Source organism: Schistocerca americana, chromosome 3 (genome assembly GCF_021461395.2).
Source record: "Schistocerca americana isolate TAMUIC-IGC-003095 chromosome 3, iqSchAmer2.1, whole genome shotgun sequence".
NCBI lineage: Eukaryota > Metazoa > Arthropoda > Insecta > Orthoptera > Acrididae > Schistocerca > Schistocerca americana.
Genome location: NC_060121.1, coordinates 71,336,615 through 71,349,755, shown reverse-complemented (window position 1 = coordinate 71,349,755; position 13,141 = coordinate 71,336,615).

The window sequence follows — 13,141 nt, the reverse complement described above, 5'->3', positions numbered from 1 at the left end:
TGCTTACTGCTGTACTGCTACAAAGGCTCGCCAATATATATGTGCTGACTCGCTAGAAAAACGCAGGCGCAAAGCGTTGAGGCTATGACGTCATGATAGAAGTAGAGCACGGCGATACCCAGTGTCCCCTGCCTTGCAAACGGGCCACGGGCTTCTCAAGCTCGACACGGGAAAAGCGCGGCAGCAAATATCTGGCCAGCATGCGTGCAGGCAGAGTGTTGCCGCCCAGTTTAAGTGTGTGGACTTCTCCGTCTGTGTCCACTCAGGTTCGTTCGTCCGCGGCCGACGATGCCTTAGTACCGCCAGGGCTGGTTCCCTTATTTTACTGAGTTGGAATCCCGTCTCTCTATTGACCAGGTCGTTACTTATGCGCATTTCGACTGCTTCTTTAATGATGTCCCAGTACGTGGAAGTGGACGAAAGGATCTTTGTCTCTGCGTAGTTCATGCTGTGTCCTGTGTCAAGACAGTTTTCAGCCACAGCAGACTTCTCTGTCTCACCCTCGCACACGTTTGGAGTTTCTGGAGGGGACGCTAACCAGCGCTTGGTACGTGCAGAGTGTCGGTAGACCCGTCCTTTAGCCGTTCTTGCAATAGGAAGGTCATATTTTGTTACAACAAGGTAATGCAAGACGTGCAGCAACTTCCCTGTACTGCACGATCTCCAACCGAGCACATTTGGGATGTGAAGGGACGAGGAGTGACTAGTGCGACTCGCTTCATTTATTCCTAAATTTCAGTTTTATAGACAAAGTCAAGAAGATTTTACATCCAAAAATGGGCCATACGATGAAGTCAGAACGTAATGGGTTGGGCATCCATGACCACAAACTTAACATTACCTTTGTAACCATAGTCAGGAATGCGATCTCTCCATCCCCTCTACCCAATAACGATAAAACAAAAATGCGTTACGCCAATGGATACACATCACATCATCATTTTCCTTTCAAGAATTAGGCTATTGCCCCTTCCAAACCTAACAAACAGAATCATTTCTATCTTTTCTGAAGCCCTCCAACAACTCTTTTCCCATTCGAATTGTAGTTCACGATCTTCTGTAGAACCCGGCATTCTCATGAGGTTTTGCGTCTATTTTTCAAGATATTCAAGATACATTTGATTTTAATGTTGAAAATATTTAATTCCGTTCCTTCATTTCCAATCACGTCTCTGTTCTTTCTTTTCATGGTCTCCAAGGTTTCATTTACATAGTGTAACAAAGTAATCACCATCATCCATCATCATTAATTTCCTTTGGGCCTTTGGCACACTTTAGCGTGGGGTCGGCCTTGTTACCATGGATCTGGCGATGTTAGGGTCAGAGGGTGGCCACATGCACTTCCTGCTGTATCCCATACTCCCTGGTATGGAATTGGGGTACCCCAGCTGTATGTGTCTAGTGTAAGCCACAAAATAGTGCGAAAATTTTCAAATGTCTGCTAGTGGGATGTGGAAAACCGCCTAGAAACCACATCCAGGCTGACTGGCCCTCGTCGGTAATTCGCCCGGGGCGATTCGATCCAGGGCCGGCGCGCCTACCCGAGTCCAGGAAGCAGGGCATTAACGCCCTTGACTAATCTGGCAGCTCTAACGAAGTAATCACCATCACTTTATAAAATTTCGTACTGGTTTCTTTTTGTACTTTGGAACCACTAACAGAAAAATGACCCCAAAGACAGTTCGAATGTGCATTAATTTGGAAATAAAATTTTCAGTATCGTCGCCTAAGTACCAGGTTTGAAACACTGATTCTAAAAGTGAATTATGTAAAACAGTTTTTTCTCTCACTGGATATTTTCTTCGGAATGCCATTATTTTTGTTATATAGCTAGAAACTTTCAGATTGCAAACTCATAGACAGCTCTGATATGGGATATGCATGTAAAACATACTTAAGCTGAACTGTAAATCTAAAGTTAAGTTTCGAGACATATTCACCTTTTAGAAATAACACAACATAGAAATAACCTCCAGTGGTGCATCGGAATCTACTACTAGACCCCCTGAAAGGATCAAAGCACAGACCTTTGAAGCGTTGCTCCCCCTGGACACTAATCGTCATTCTGAATTTTGTATTCAATTCCGATGCAATTTCTGTGCGTCATGGTCAAAGTGAAGGTCCAATGGTTACAGTAAACATGCAGTGGTGCATTATTATCTAATACTGGTCTCCCAGGATAGAGTCAAAGCACAGATTGTTTGAAGCGTGACGCCCCAATGGACAAAAGTCGTCATTGTGCCTTTTTTATCTAATCCCGATGGAGTTCCTGTGTCTCATTGTCAATGTGAAGGTCCAAGTGTTACAGTAATCGTGAAGTGGTGCATCGCAATCTAAAATTTGTCTCCCAGGAATGTTTCCTAAACAGACTGTTTAAAGCGTTACTCCCCCTGAACAAAGTCGGCTTTATGCCTTTTGTATTCAATCCCGATGGAATTCCTGTGTTTCATCGTCAATGTGCAGGTGCAAGGGTTACAGTAAAGCTTCAGTGGTCCATCGGAATGTACTACAAGACGCCCAGGAAAGTTTGCAACACAGATTGTTTGAAGCGTTTATCACCCTGGACAGAAGTCGGCATTGTGCCTTTTGTATTCACTCCTGATGCAATTTCTGTGTTTCATCGTCAATGTAAAGGTCCAGTGGTTACAGAAAACATGCAGTGGTGCATCGGAAACTAATACTGGACTCCCAGGAAAAGTTCGAAAACAGAATGTTTGAGGCGTTGCTCCTCTTGTATTCAATCCCGATGCAATTTCTGTGTTTCACCGTCAATGTAAAGGTCCAAGGGTTACAGAAAAACTGCAGTGGTACATCGGAATGTAATACTGGACTCCCAGGAAAGTTTCAATCACAGCATTGTTTGAGGCGTTGCTACCCCTGGACAGAAGACAGCACTGTGGCTTTTGTATTCAATCCCGATACAACTTCTGTGCTTCAATGTCAATGTGAATGTCCGAGGGTTGCTCTAAACCTGCAGTGGAGCATCGAATTCGACTCCAAGGAACGGTTCTAATCACTGACTCTTTGAATCATTACTCCCCCTGGTCAGAAGTCGTCATTGTGCATATTTTATTCAATCCCATTGCAATTTCTGTATTTCATTCTCAATGTGAAGGTCCAAGGCTTACAGTAAAGCTGCCGTGGAGCATCGGAATCTTCTACTGTTCCCCCAGGAAATGTTCCAACCACAGACGGATTGATGCTTTACTGTCCCGGGATAGAAGGCGGCACTGTGTAATTTGTATTCAATTCCGATGCAGTTTCTGTGTTTCATCGTCAATGAGAAGATCAAGTGTTACAGTAAACCTGCAGTGGTGCATCGGAAACTAATACTGATCTCCGTGGAAGGGTTCAAACCACAGACCGTTTGTAGCGTTTCGCCCCTTGGACAGATTTCTGCATTGTACCATTTTTTTTTCAATCCCGATGCAATTTCTGTGTTTCATTGTCAATGTGAAAATCAAGGGATACAGTAAATCTCCTGTGGTGCATCAGAATCTAATACTGGTCTCCCAGGTAACTTTCAAAGCACAGACAGTTTGAAGCGTTACTCCCCATGGACGTAAGTCGGCATTGTGCCTTTTCTATTCAATCCCTATGCAATTTCTGTGTTTCATCGTCATTGTGAAGGTCCAAGAGTTACAGTGAGCCTGTAGTGGTGTATCGGAATCTACTACTGGACTCCCAGAAATGGTTCCAAGCACAGACCGTTTGAAGCGTTACTCCATTGCCCAACCCATCTCGATGAAGCGTGCAGACTCGCAATGGTTTTGTGGTATGCCCACACAGCCACACGCGCTGCTATCATTCATCTGTCTTCTGATTTTGAATAGACCTACCGAATATGGGCCATGGTCCGTCAGGTAATTTACCAATTCACTCTATGAGTTTAGAAATATGATTTTTTGTCTGTCTCTGATGTTAGAGAGGATTTCGTATGTTCTCATGCCTGGGCTCGAATGTCGCATTCATTTTGCCATAGTTGTAATATGCGATTTTTTATTACCTTTTTCGAATATGCCTTAGTTTCATGCACCCTTCGTACTTACATTTCACTGTCATTCTCTAACCAGTAAAATGCTCGCCTTTTCCTAATTTGCAAGTCAAGTACGCATATTCCTAGAATTGCTACCAAGGTATCATTCGGGGTAGCGCTGCAGGCGCACATTAATCTTACTAACACTCCTCGTTGAACTCCTCTTACTACAGAGGCTAGCTTCGCTATCTGCAATCTACGGGCCCAAACGCTCGCACCATATCCCACGACTGATGCTAATATATATATATTGGTGGTAAACTCTGATTGTTAAATAGCCTGTTTGTATTGGTTATAATTTTATTAATCAAGTTTGTACCTTTTCTGTCTGCTTTCTCTTAACACGTAACTGCAAATGCTACCAGACCGCTTATGCTGCAGCTATCATGCTACTTTTGTAGTATTGGCTCCAGTGCTACATCCCAAAATTCTAGACCACACAGTGATCCCTGTGGACAATATTTTCTTATTCTCTTCGCTATTGTCTTTCCTGGGCATGTTAAAGAAGCGCGTCAGAAGTGGTCCAAAATGTAACGAACATTCTGATGTGGGAAGATACAGAAGCCCCACATGCTATAATCTGTTTTCTCTGTGTTACCGTGCACCCTACAGTTTTCAAACACGCTTGCAAATCTAACACATCAATATGCCTGTACCACCTATTTTCTGCTTTCAAGATATCAAGAAGATACGTTCTTACACTCTGTCTTAAATCAGATGGAAAAATAATACTGAAACATCTAATGGAAGTAGCCGAACTTATGGTAAGTGTAAGCGGCAGTTTCTGAAGGTAATGACAAGAGGCATAACACAAAGATGACGTATATCTTGGACACGACGGAAGCAACCATTTCCGCCAATACCATTATCTCAAATCAGTGGACGATAGAACTCTGACTCTTTTCTTTGGGATAATTAACGGTAATTAATATCTTTTCTATTTCTGCCTCTATCCTGTCTGTATAAGCCTATGGTGTAGGTTAGGGCTTGACAATGAACTTGCTATGCTCCTGTCATATAAACTGATAAGAGGAATATGTAATCACATCAGGGTACTTAGAAAATATTAATGAATGACGCTGCAGCGCATTAAATAAATATCTTTTGCCCCTTTCTGTGCTTGCTTGACACAATGACCACGGTTCTGTATTTCTTGCAATGTACGAACATGAATTTGTTAATACAACAAAAGTATTGCATTAGCACAACTCTCACTTCAAGTGGCTTCCGATCAAGTGACAGCTCACATCTGGTGAGAAATGTGGCAGTATTAATACCAACTAGTTTTCATAACACGCTTTGCCAAGGGCGTCGGGTTTGACGTACTTAATGTCCACCCTAAAGTAGAATCGAAATAATTATTAAAATTCATTATTTATTTTTGAGCTGTATCAGCAACATAGTTTTTAAAGACATGCTGATGTTAAATAGGCTCCACAACCTGTAAATATCTCTTAGCACACTTAACGATAACAACACACCTTCAGTAACGTGTACTACAAACGGGATGTGGGGGTACTTTATGCTCACTTAAATACTTTTTCTAAGAAACGCAAATTTGAAATTTACTCTCAACTTAGTATTTAAAGAGGTACAGACGCGTAAGTGATGTCCTGAACTTGAAGAAACATCAGGGAAATGACTTCCACAATTACAGCTTACATTTTTGGGTTAACTTTAACTGAAAAAATTTTAAAAATTGTAATCTGGTAGGACAATTAATTAAAACCGATGCCCTTGTCAAACGATCATACGTCTGTGTAGTACGTGCAGAACTCTGTTGAATGCACTCAGTAGCTTGAACGAGTCAGACCTGTGGATTTTCTGTTACATAAATAACCACGGTCATTAAACAGCTGTTCTCACCGTCAAATGCTTTCCGCTGCAGAAGATGTAGTACCTCACATTCCTCGAATGACATGCCGAGCATTTGTACTGAAATGAAATTGTTTGAACGTTGGAGAGAAAAGCCGTTTATTGCCGTGTTGCTGCCTTGTGGAATCGAAGTACTCTGGGTAATTGGATAGCGTGAAGAGACGGTGCTGGCTGGAGCAGGGAAACCGCCACTGCTAGTGAGGTTCAGGGTGAGCAGCGGTCTGCCCCTGTTTGCTGACGACGCTCCGGTCCAGGGGAAGTGCCGTGGCGAAGGGACTGACGGAGGCGTGGATGACTTGGATAGACACACTACTTGGTGTCATGACTGACAGCTTGTTCTACACGCGGAAAAGTGTACATCAACGCAGATGAGCAGGAGTACAGATCCTGTACATTTCGAATACAGTATTACTATTGCGTTGCTAGTCACAATCACGTCGATTAAATCTCTGGGCGTAATATTTCCAGGTAACATGAAACGGAACGTGTACGTGAGATCGTTAGCAGGAAAGGCAAATGGTCGACTTCTGTTTATTCAGAGAAATGTAGCACTGTTTAGATGATCTATATGTGACACCGCAATCACAGCAGTTCTGCGATACACTCTTGAGCTCTACTCGAGTGTGTAAGATCCCAACCATGCCTTAGAGATACTGTAGATTGGTAACTGGTACGGTCTTAACGAGGCGAATGTTGGAGACACGGTCCATGAACGGAGACGGGGATCACTGGAGGGGAAAAAAAGACTCTTCTCGCGAAACGCTGTTGCGAAACTTTAGACAAAAAGCCAAATATTGCTCGTCGCTATGTCAGGAGAATAACCGAAGGGAGATTTGGGCACAAAATCAAATATCTGGATACGTTATTTTGTCAACTGTGCAGTGTGCGGTCTGGCGGTACCCTGCAGTAGAAGCACAATATTGAGTCTCCTTGGCCACTCTTCATAGATTGTGACCGGATAGTGTTTCAATTTCTTACAGCCGGAGATTAAATATTAGAAACATATGTTGGGCAAATCTGGGCTCATGCCAAGAACTTGGACGCTATAGATAAACTGACTGGCCCCAAAATCTTGAAAAGGTTTGAGATCGTTGCTGAAGAAGTAACTAATTATTAGTCTCACAAAGACGATAGTCCCAAGACACAACATGCCAGTGCAATCAAATAATATTCTACCCACGCACCCCGACAACAGGATCAGTATCTCTTCAGCTTGATGACACGGCAAGCCATATCTCAGGCAACTTTGCTATTACATCGCATTAAGCAGTTCACGCCACACGAAATTATCTCCTACTTCCTCAGCGAGTACACTGCACAATAAGTTTGAATGATCACTATTTCGAAACCTCGTAAATCTCTCCCATTGCAATGCCAAAGTTTCAAGAAGTAGAACCCAGACCTCCTGCTTACTAGACAGACGTTCTGATCACTGCACTATTATTTTTTTTTAAATGTTTGAGAAGAGTTTCAGCACCAGGTAGGCGGAGGCAAAGACGGCAGGGGTCGAAGATCCGAGGCCTGGCCACAATGCCTCTCCCATACCTGGCACTGAGCAGCTGCATTATTCCCATGTATTCCATGTTTGCACCCGTATATTCTTTCAAATTGTAGAACAAAATTTAAGTAGTAATTTAGGTAAAATAAATTACATATTGCCGCCTCCAATGGCGTGCATTCCTTGTAGAAAATAACTTGTAATAATGGAAAGGGTGACGTGAAAATACATAACAAACATTCATTCACAAATATATTCACATTTTAATTTATTATGCACTGGATGCATATGAGGTCTGTAAGGAAGCCATATATTTTTCAACAAATAAAAGAAATTTCGGATCCGGTGGGGTTTTGCCAAATTAGAACACTTCTGATTTTAGATCCAACGTAAAAGAATATTCCAGGAATAAAAAATGTGAAAGATTAGTATTCCTCTTCTAATGAATAAAACTGCCCACCTCTTTGTAGCCCACATAAAGCAATAGATGAAGAATAACAAATATAAGGAATGGTTTTAAATTTTTTTTCAGCTTAAAATGTTCTACTGCAATATAGAACATGCACTCTACTAAGTTTTGTTTGTTATGACGTAAAACACAAACTGTCCCAGAAGCCACGAATAACTGTTATTCTTTGCGGACAGGTAACATTTCCAGTCGGGTTGTAAAGCTTCAGTTATCGGTATTTGACTTTCTGCGGTTCTATTGACAGTGCTAATTTCTTCCTAGTCCAGTTCCAAATTTTGATTCTAATTTCACATGAGAAGATGTGCGCTACAGTTTCTACAAGCCGTCATTTGTCGCCTTATGGAGATGGTCTCAATTTGACTTTCCATAATCGTTCCGCTGTGGGTATGGTTTCGTTTACAAAGTCGCACCATACGGCACTTACTCTAGTTGGTATAATTTTATGTTGATATTTTTCCAGACGTTCCTCCAGTTTTTTGTAGGTTAAGTTACCGGAATTGGTTTGTGAAGACGATGTCTGGTAATATAATGATAAACGGTTCTAGTGTTTGTTTGTGCTCGTGGAAGTCTTATACAGCTCCAATCGCCATAGTACTTTCGGACGTAATCTACGCTGGCGTGCTACATTAACAGGAGTGTTCCTATCCCCAGGATCTAACGAGAGGAACAGAAGTTTCGTGATGCCTGTCTTAGTTGCGTGTATTAGTTTAAAAGCACGTCTTTAATTCCAAGTCCTTCGTTTTGCCTCTGCAAAGTTGCCGTGTCGAAGGATACTTTGATGATATTTTGTTTCCACACATACCAAGAGGCTACAGCTTATATTTTTATGTGCAGTGCCCTGCAGTATCGGTAAGACTGTTCCGACGTAATATATTTTTCCAAGTATGTATGTATTTATAATCTGAACTTTGTGCAGTCGGTCTAACGATCGCATGTCATGGTCCTTCAACAAGGTTCTGATGACATTAAGTTTCCGCTCCCAATTGTTCATGGCCATGCGCTTGGGATTCGCTCTTAACTACAATCCGAGTTGGAGTCTCTCTTCAGTTACATCTAACCAGTGCGCACCTATTGCGCTATTATAAGAACCGAGATGCAGTATTTTGGTATTAAAATTTTGTAAATCCGGGTTCGAATCTGGTCAGGCACAAATTTTCATCTGACGCTGTTGTTCTATTTTAATGCCCATGACAGCCTGGCCATCTGTCCTTCAATCTTTAATTGATTAAGACGTCTGTCTATTTCGATTCGCAGTGTCTGTTCTTTCGGAAATGTCCTCAGAACAGACACACAGCCGGCCGCGGTGGTCTAGTGGTTCTAGGCGCGCAGTCCGGAACCACGGTACTGCTACGGTCGCAGGTTCGAATCCTGCCTCGGGCATAGATGTGTGTGATGTCCTTAGGTTAGTTAGGTTTAAGTAGTTCTAAGTTCTAGGGGACTGATGACCACAGATGTTAAGTCCCATAGTGCTCGAGCCAACAGACACACACACACACACACACACACACACACACACACACACACACACATTTGTATCATAAGTGCTATTCGGAAAATGTTTGGCAACTCAGTGATGGTGCCGGACTGGAGCTGCATCAACCCACTCATTTCACTAGATATAGTTGTAATTTTCTGAACAATTCCTGTTTAATAAGTGACAGCGACAGTGTCTACCATCGTTTACTTTGTCGGAAACCTGCTTCTCTCTGCCCTAGCCTATACTGTAGCAATGAGTGATTGCTCACATTCTTAATACCTCACTGGACGTGCTACTGCAGCTGTAGCCAAAGATTCAAATCCCGCTGGAAAAGTATGTTTCAAGTCAGATGGTTTTGCTCCTCCCCTACTGTCATTCAAAACGATCGCAACGAAATTAAGTATAGGTATTCTACGAAACCCTTGAGTTCATACTGCGGTGCTGTGAAGATGAAAAAGTAGTTTTCACAATTATCAGATGACAGATGGAATTTGTCAGATTCCACTATTTATGATTGCATCATTAACTGTTGGTTCACAGGCGCTTTTCTGCCGCTTATTGTAACTGTTATTAGTATGTTAGAGCTGGAAGAATAGAAACATCAAATTTTCGCCATATGGAATGTTCGAATTCACCTTAAGTCTTCACGTTTCGAGCAAAGGCAGAATATCCGTCAGGAAAGCTGACAACAATAAGCCAGGCCATGCCTGTCTTCTGGTGGATGTGCCAATGACAGTGATCTCAATAACAATATTGTACAGCAAAGAGGCATTGCCAACTCAACCACTGGAGAAGCTCCAAAATTGTGAATCGCGTCTGGTGAATACGCTTTCAACGTTTCGATCCGATTAAGACAGTAAAACACAAATAATTGTCGCAGTTATTAATATATGACATTTAGTTTGCATTCAGTGCATCGATGTATTACAAGTAATTGCACTCTAGCCTCTAAACCTAGTTACAGAAATGCGAATAAGACTCATGGGCATATAATGAGGATCTTGCGGCCCTTGCCACCCGCAACTTTGAGATGAAGCTGAAGTCACTTCCGAGGTCACTCACACAACACATCAGCTGGTATCCTTCCTGGCACTATAACTGAAACTTGGCAACAGCGCAGAATATGTTTGGCAACTCTGTGACCGGCGAGTTACTTCCTTGATGGCACAGAACTATCCAGCTAAATTCACTTGATATTATCGTGTCATTTCAATTGAATACTGCAAGTGATTTTCTCTTGAGACGTGACATTCAGTTAATGCTTTTGAGTCAACGAAAGTGGTTCCACACGGGAAACACAACTACTCTCGTCTCTTATGTTGCGATTTATTTGCCATAGCGGCTACTGAGCCAGTAAGTACGTGAAAGACTCGTACCTGTTCGCTAGCTCGTAGGTAACGTGCTTGCCTATCAGGTGCACGCTGCCTTTGTTCGCCTTTCGAGACTCGCGGAAAGCAAGATTTTTAATTCTTTTGTAGCAGAACTACAAGCAGGCAGATACAAATTCAATGAGGGAATGGTAAGACAACTCTCTAGCAAAATTCGTCTTGCTACTTTTAGTAATCCTTAGTGTCAAAGCGAAAAACCTTACGGTACTGCCAAATTCATAATGCCACTTTCATTTTCTGCCAACATACTTTTTTGTTTTTGTGAATACGTAATTTTATCTATGAACTGCCACATTTTCATAATACTTACGAAGCAAATCATGTGAGGTAACACTTCACCAACTTGTCGGGAAGGTGGAGAAAGCACTACCCTTTCTGGATGCTCTCTGTATCTTCCTGGATGTCGAGGGGGTTCTAGTAATACGACCTTCGACTAAATGGTTAGAGATGAAGAACCTAGTGGTGAATGAACTCATAGATGAGCTGAATGCGGGAGACTACTCTTGAAAAGAATAAGTAGACGATTTATTCACAATAAGACTTAGAAAATTTGATAGTATTGTTAAACCTGTGTGCACTGAACATTGTGAAAAAGTATTTAAAGACAAGCTGCACGAAAATTGGTGTAGTATTATTTATGGGGAAGCATGTCCAGCACATTTACTGAAAAATTATGTTTCTCGATGAAACTTTAGAGAGGGTTGTAGTGTATCTAGAGGTAGCCCTGGATGGAAAACTATTATGAACACCTCACATAAAGAATATATTCCACTGCGAAAGATAGTCTTATAAGCACTAGAAGCTGCTGTAGGGTAAACTGGGGTCTAAACCCAGTACATACTGGATACACACCTCTGCAAAAATACCAATGATAATTTATTGTCATATAATATGAACACAGTCGAACAGAAGGTGCTGTAGGGTAAACTGGGGTCTAAACCCAGTACGTACTGGATATACACCTCTGTAAAAATACCAATGATAATTTATTGTCATATAATATGAACACAGTCGAACAGAAGGTGCTGTAGGGTAAACTGGGGTTTAAACCCAGTACGTACTGGATATACACCTCTGCAAAAATACCAATGATAATTTATTGTCATATAATATGAACACAGTCGAACAGAAGGTGGTGTAGGGTAAACTGGGGTCTAATCCCAGTACGTACTGGATATACACCTCTGCAAAAATACCAATGATAATTTATTGTCATATAATATGAACACAGTCGAACAGAAGGTGCTGTAGGGTAAACTGGGATCCAAACCCAGTACGTACTGGATATACACCTTTGCAAAATTACCAATGATAATTTATTGTCATATAATATGAGCACAGTCGAACAGAAGGTGGCTGCTAGGGTGTCTGACAAAGTGCAGAGACTGGCCTGCTTTCAAAAACAGACGGAATTAGCAGGACATCCACTCTTGGGATGGATATTAGGCTAGACATGCCCGCCTTACACCTGTGGCTTAAATTGGAGGCCGCAGCAGGGACATAAAGGCTAAAAATTGGAAATAACTGGATATAGTTAGAATATACGGAATCCCAAATCAGTATGGCGATGGCTGGGGAAATGCCGACTCAGGGAGCAGTGGAAGAACGAACCACTACACCGTTCAGGAGACATAATATAGTGGTATACTGACAGGTCGAATACAGATGAAATCACCGGGTCTGGTGTACTGCCTAGAATCTCCTTAGGGAAGATGGCCACAGTATTACATAGTATCTTCTATTAGCATGTGCACGGAGGAGAATTAGAGTAGACCCTACAAAAATCGTAGCATCTACTTTTATTCAGACAGCCAAGCAGCTCTGAAATCTCTATCAGCCCGTACAACTAGATCGAAGGTCGTTGCAGAATGCCATGAAGCATTTTCTGTCGGACATGTCCGAAAGAACAGACACCACACATATATCCATATACAGAGTGTTTCAGGAGGAATATTAGATATTTTAGCAGGTGGTAGTACAGACGAATTGCATAAAAAAATTCCATGTAAATGCGTCCACTTTTTATTGTGTACAGAGATACAGCTGTTAGTACGTAACCATAACAAACTCAAAGCAAAGGCAACGGGGACATTCAAAGATGATTTTCAAAAATTCCCCCACCAACTACAATGCGCATTTGACTTCTCTTGATAACACCACGTGTACGTCGTCTTTGCGTTCTTTTATGAGGGCTGCGCTATTCATAAGCCGGACGATCAAATCGGCTCTTGGGTTTACTTTTTCTTTGTAGACTTCGCCTTTAACCATCCCCGCAGGCAAAAATCGAAAGAGATAAGGTCCGGGGACCTTGAAGGCCAAGAAATGTGCCCATATCTAATGATCCATCTTCCAGGAATTGTTAGATTTCGATAATGTGTCACCTGACGACTAGAATGTG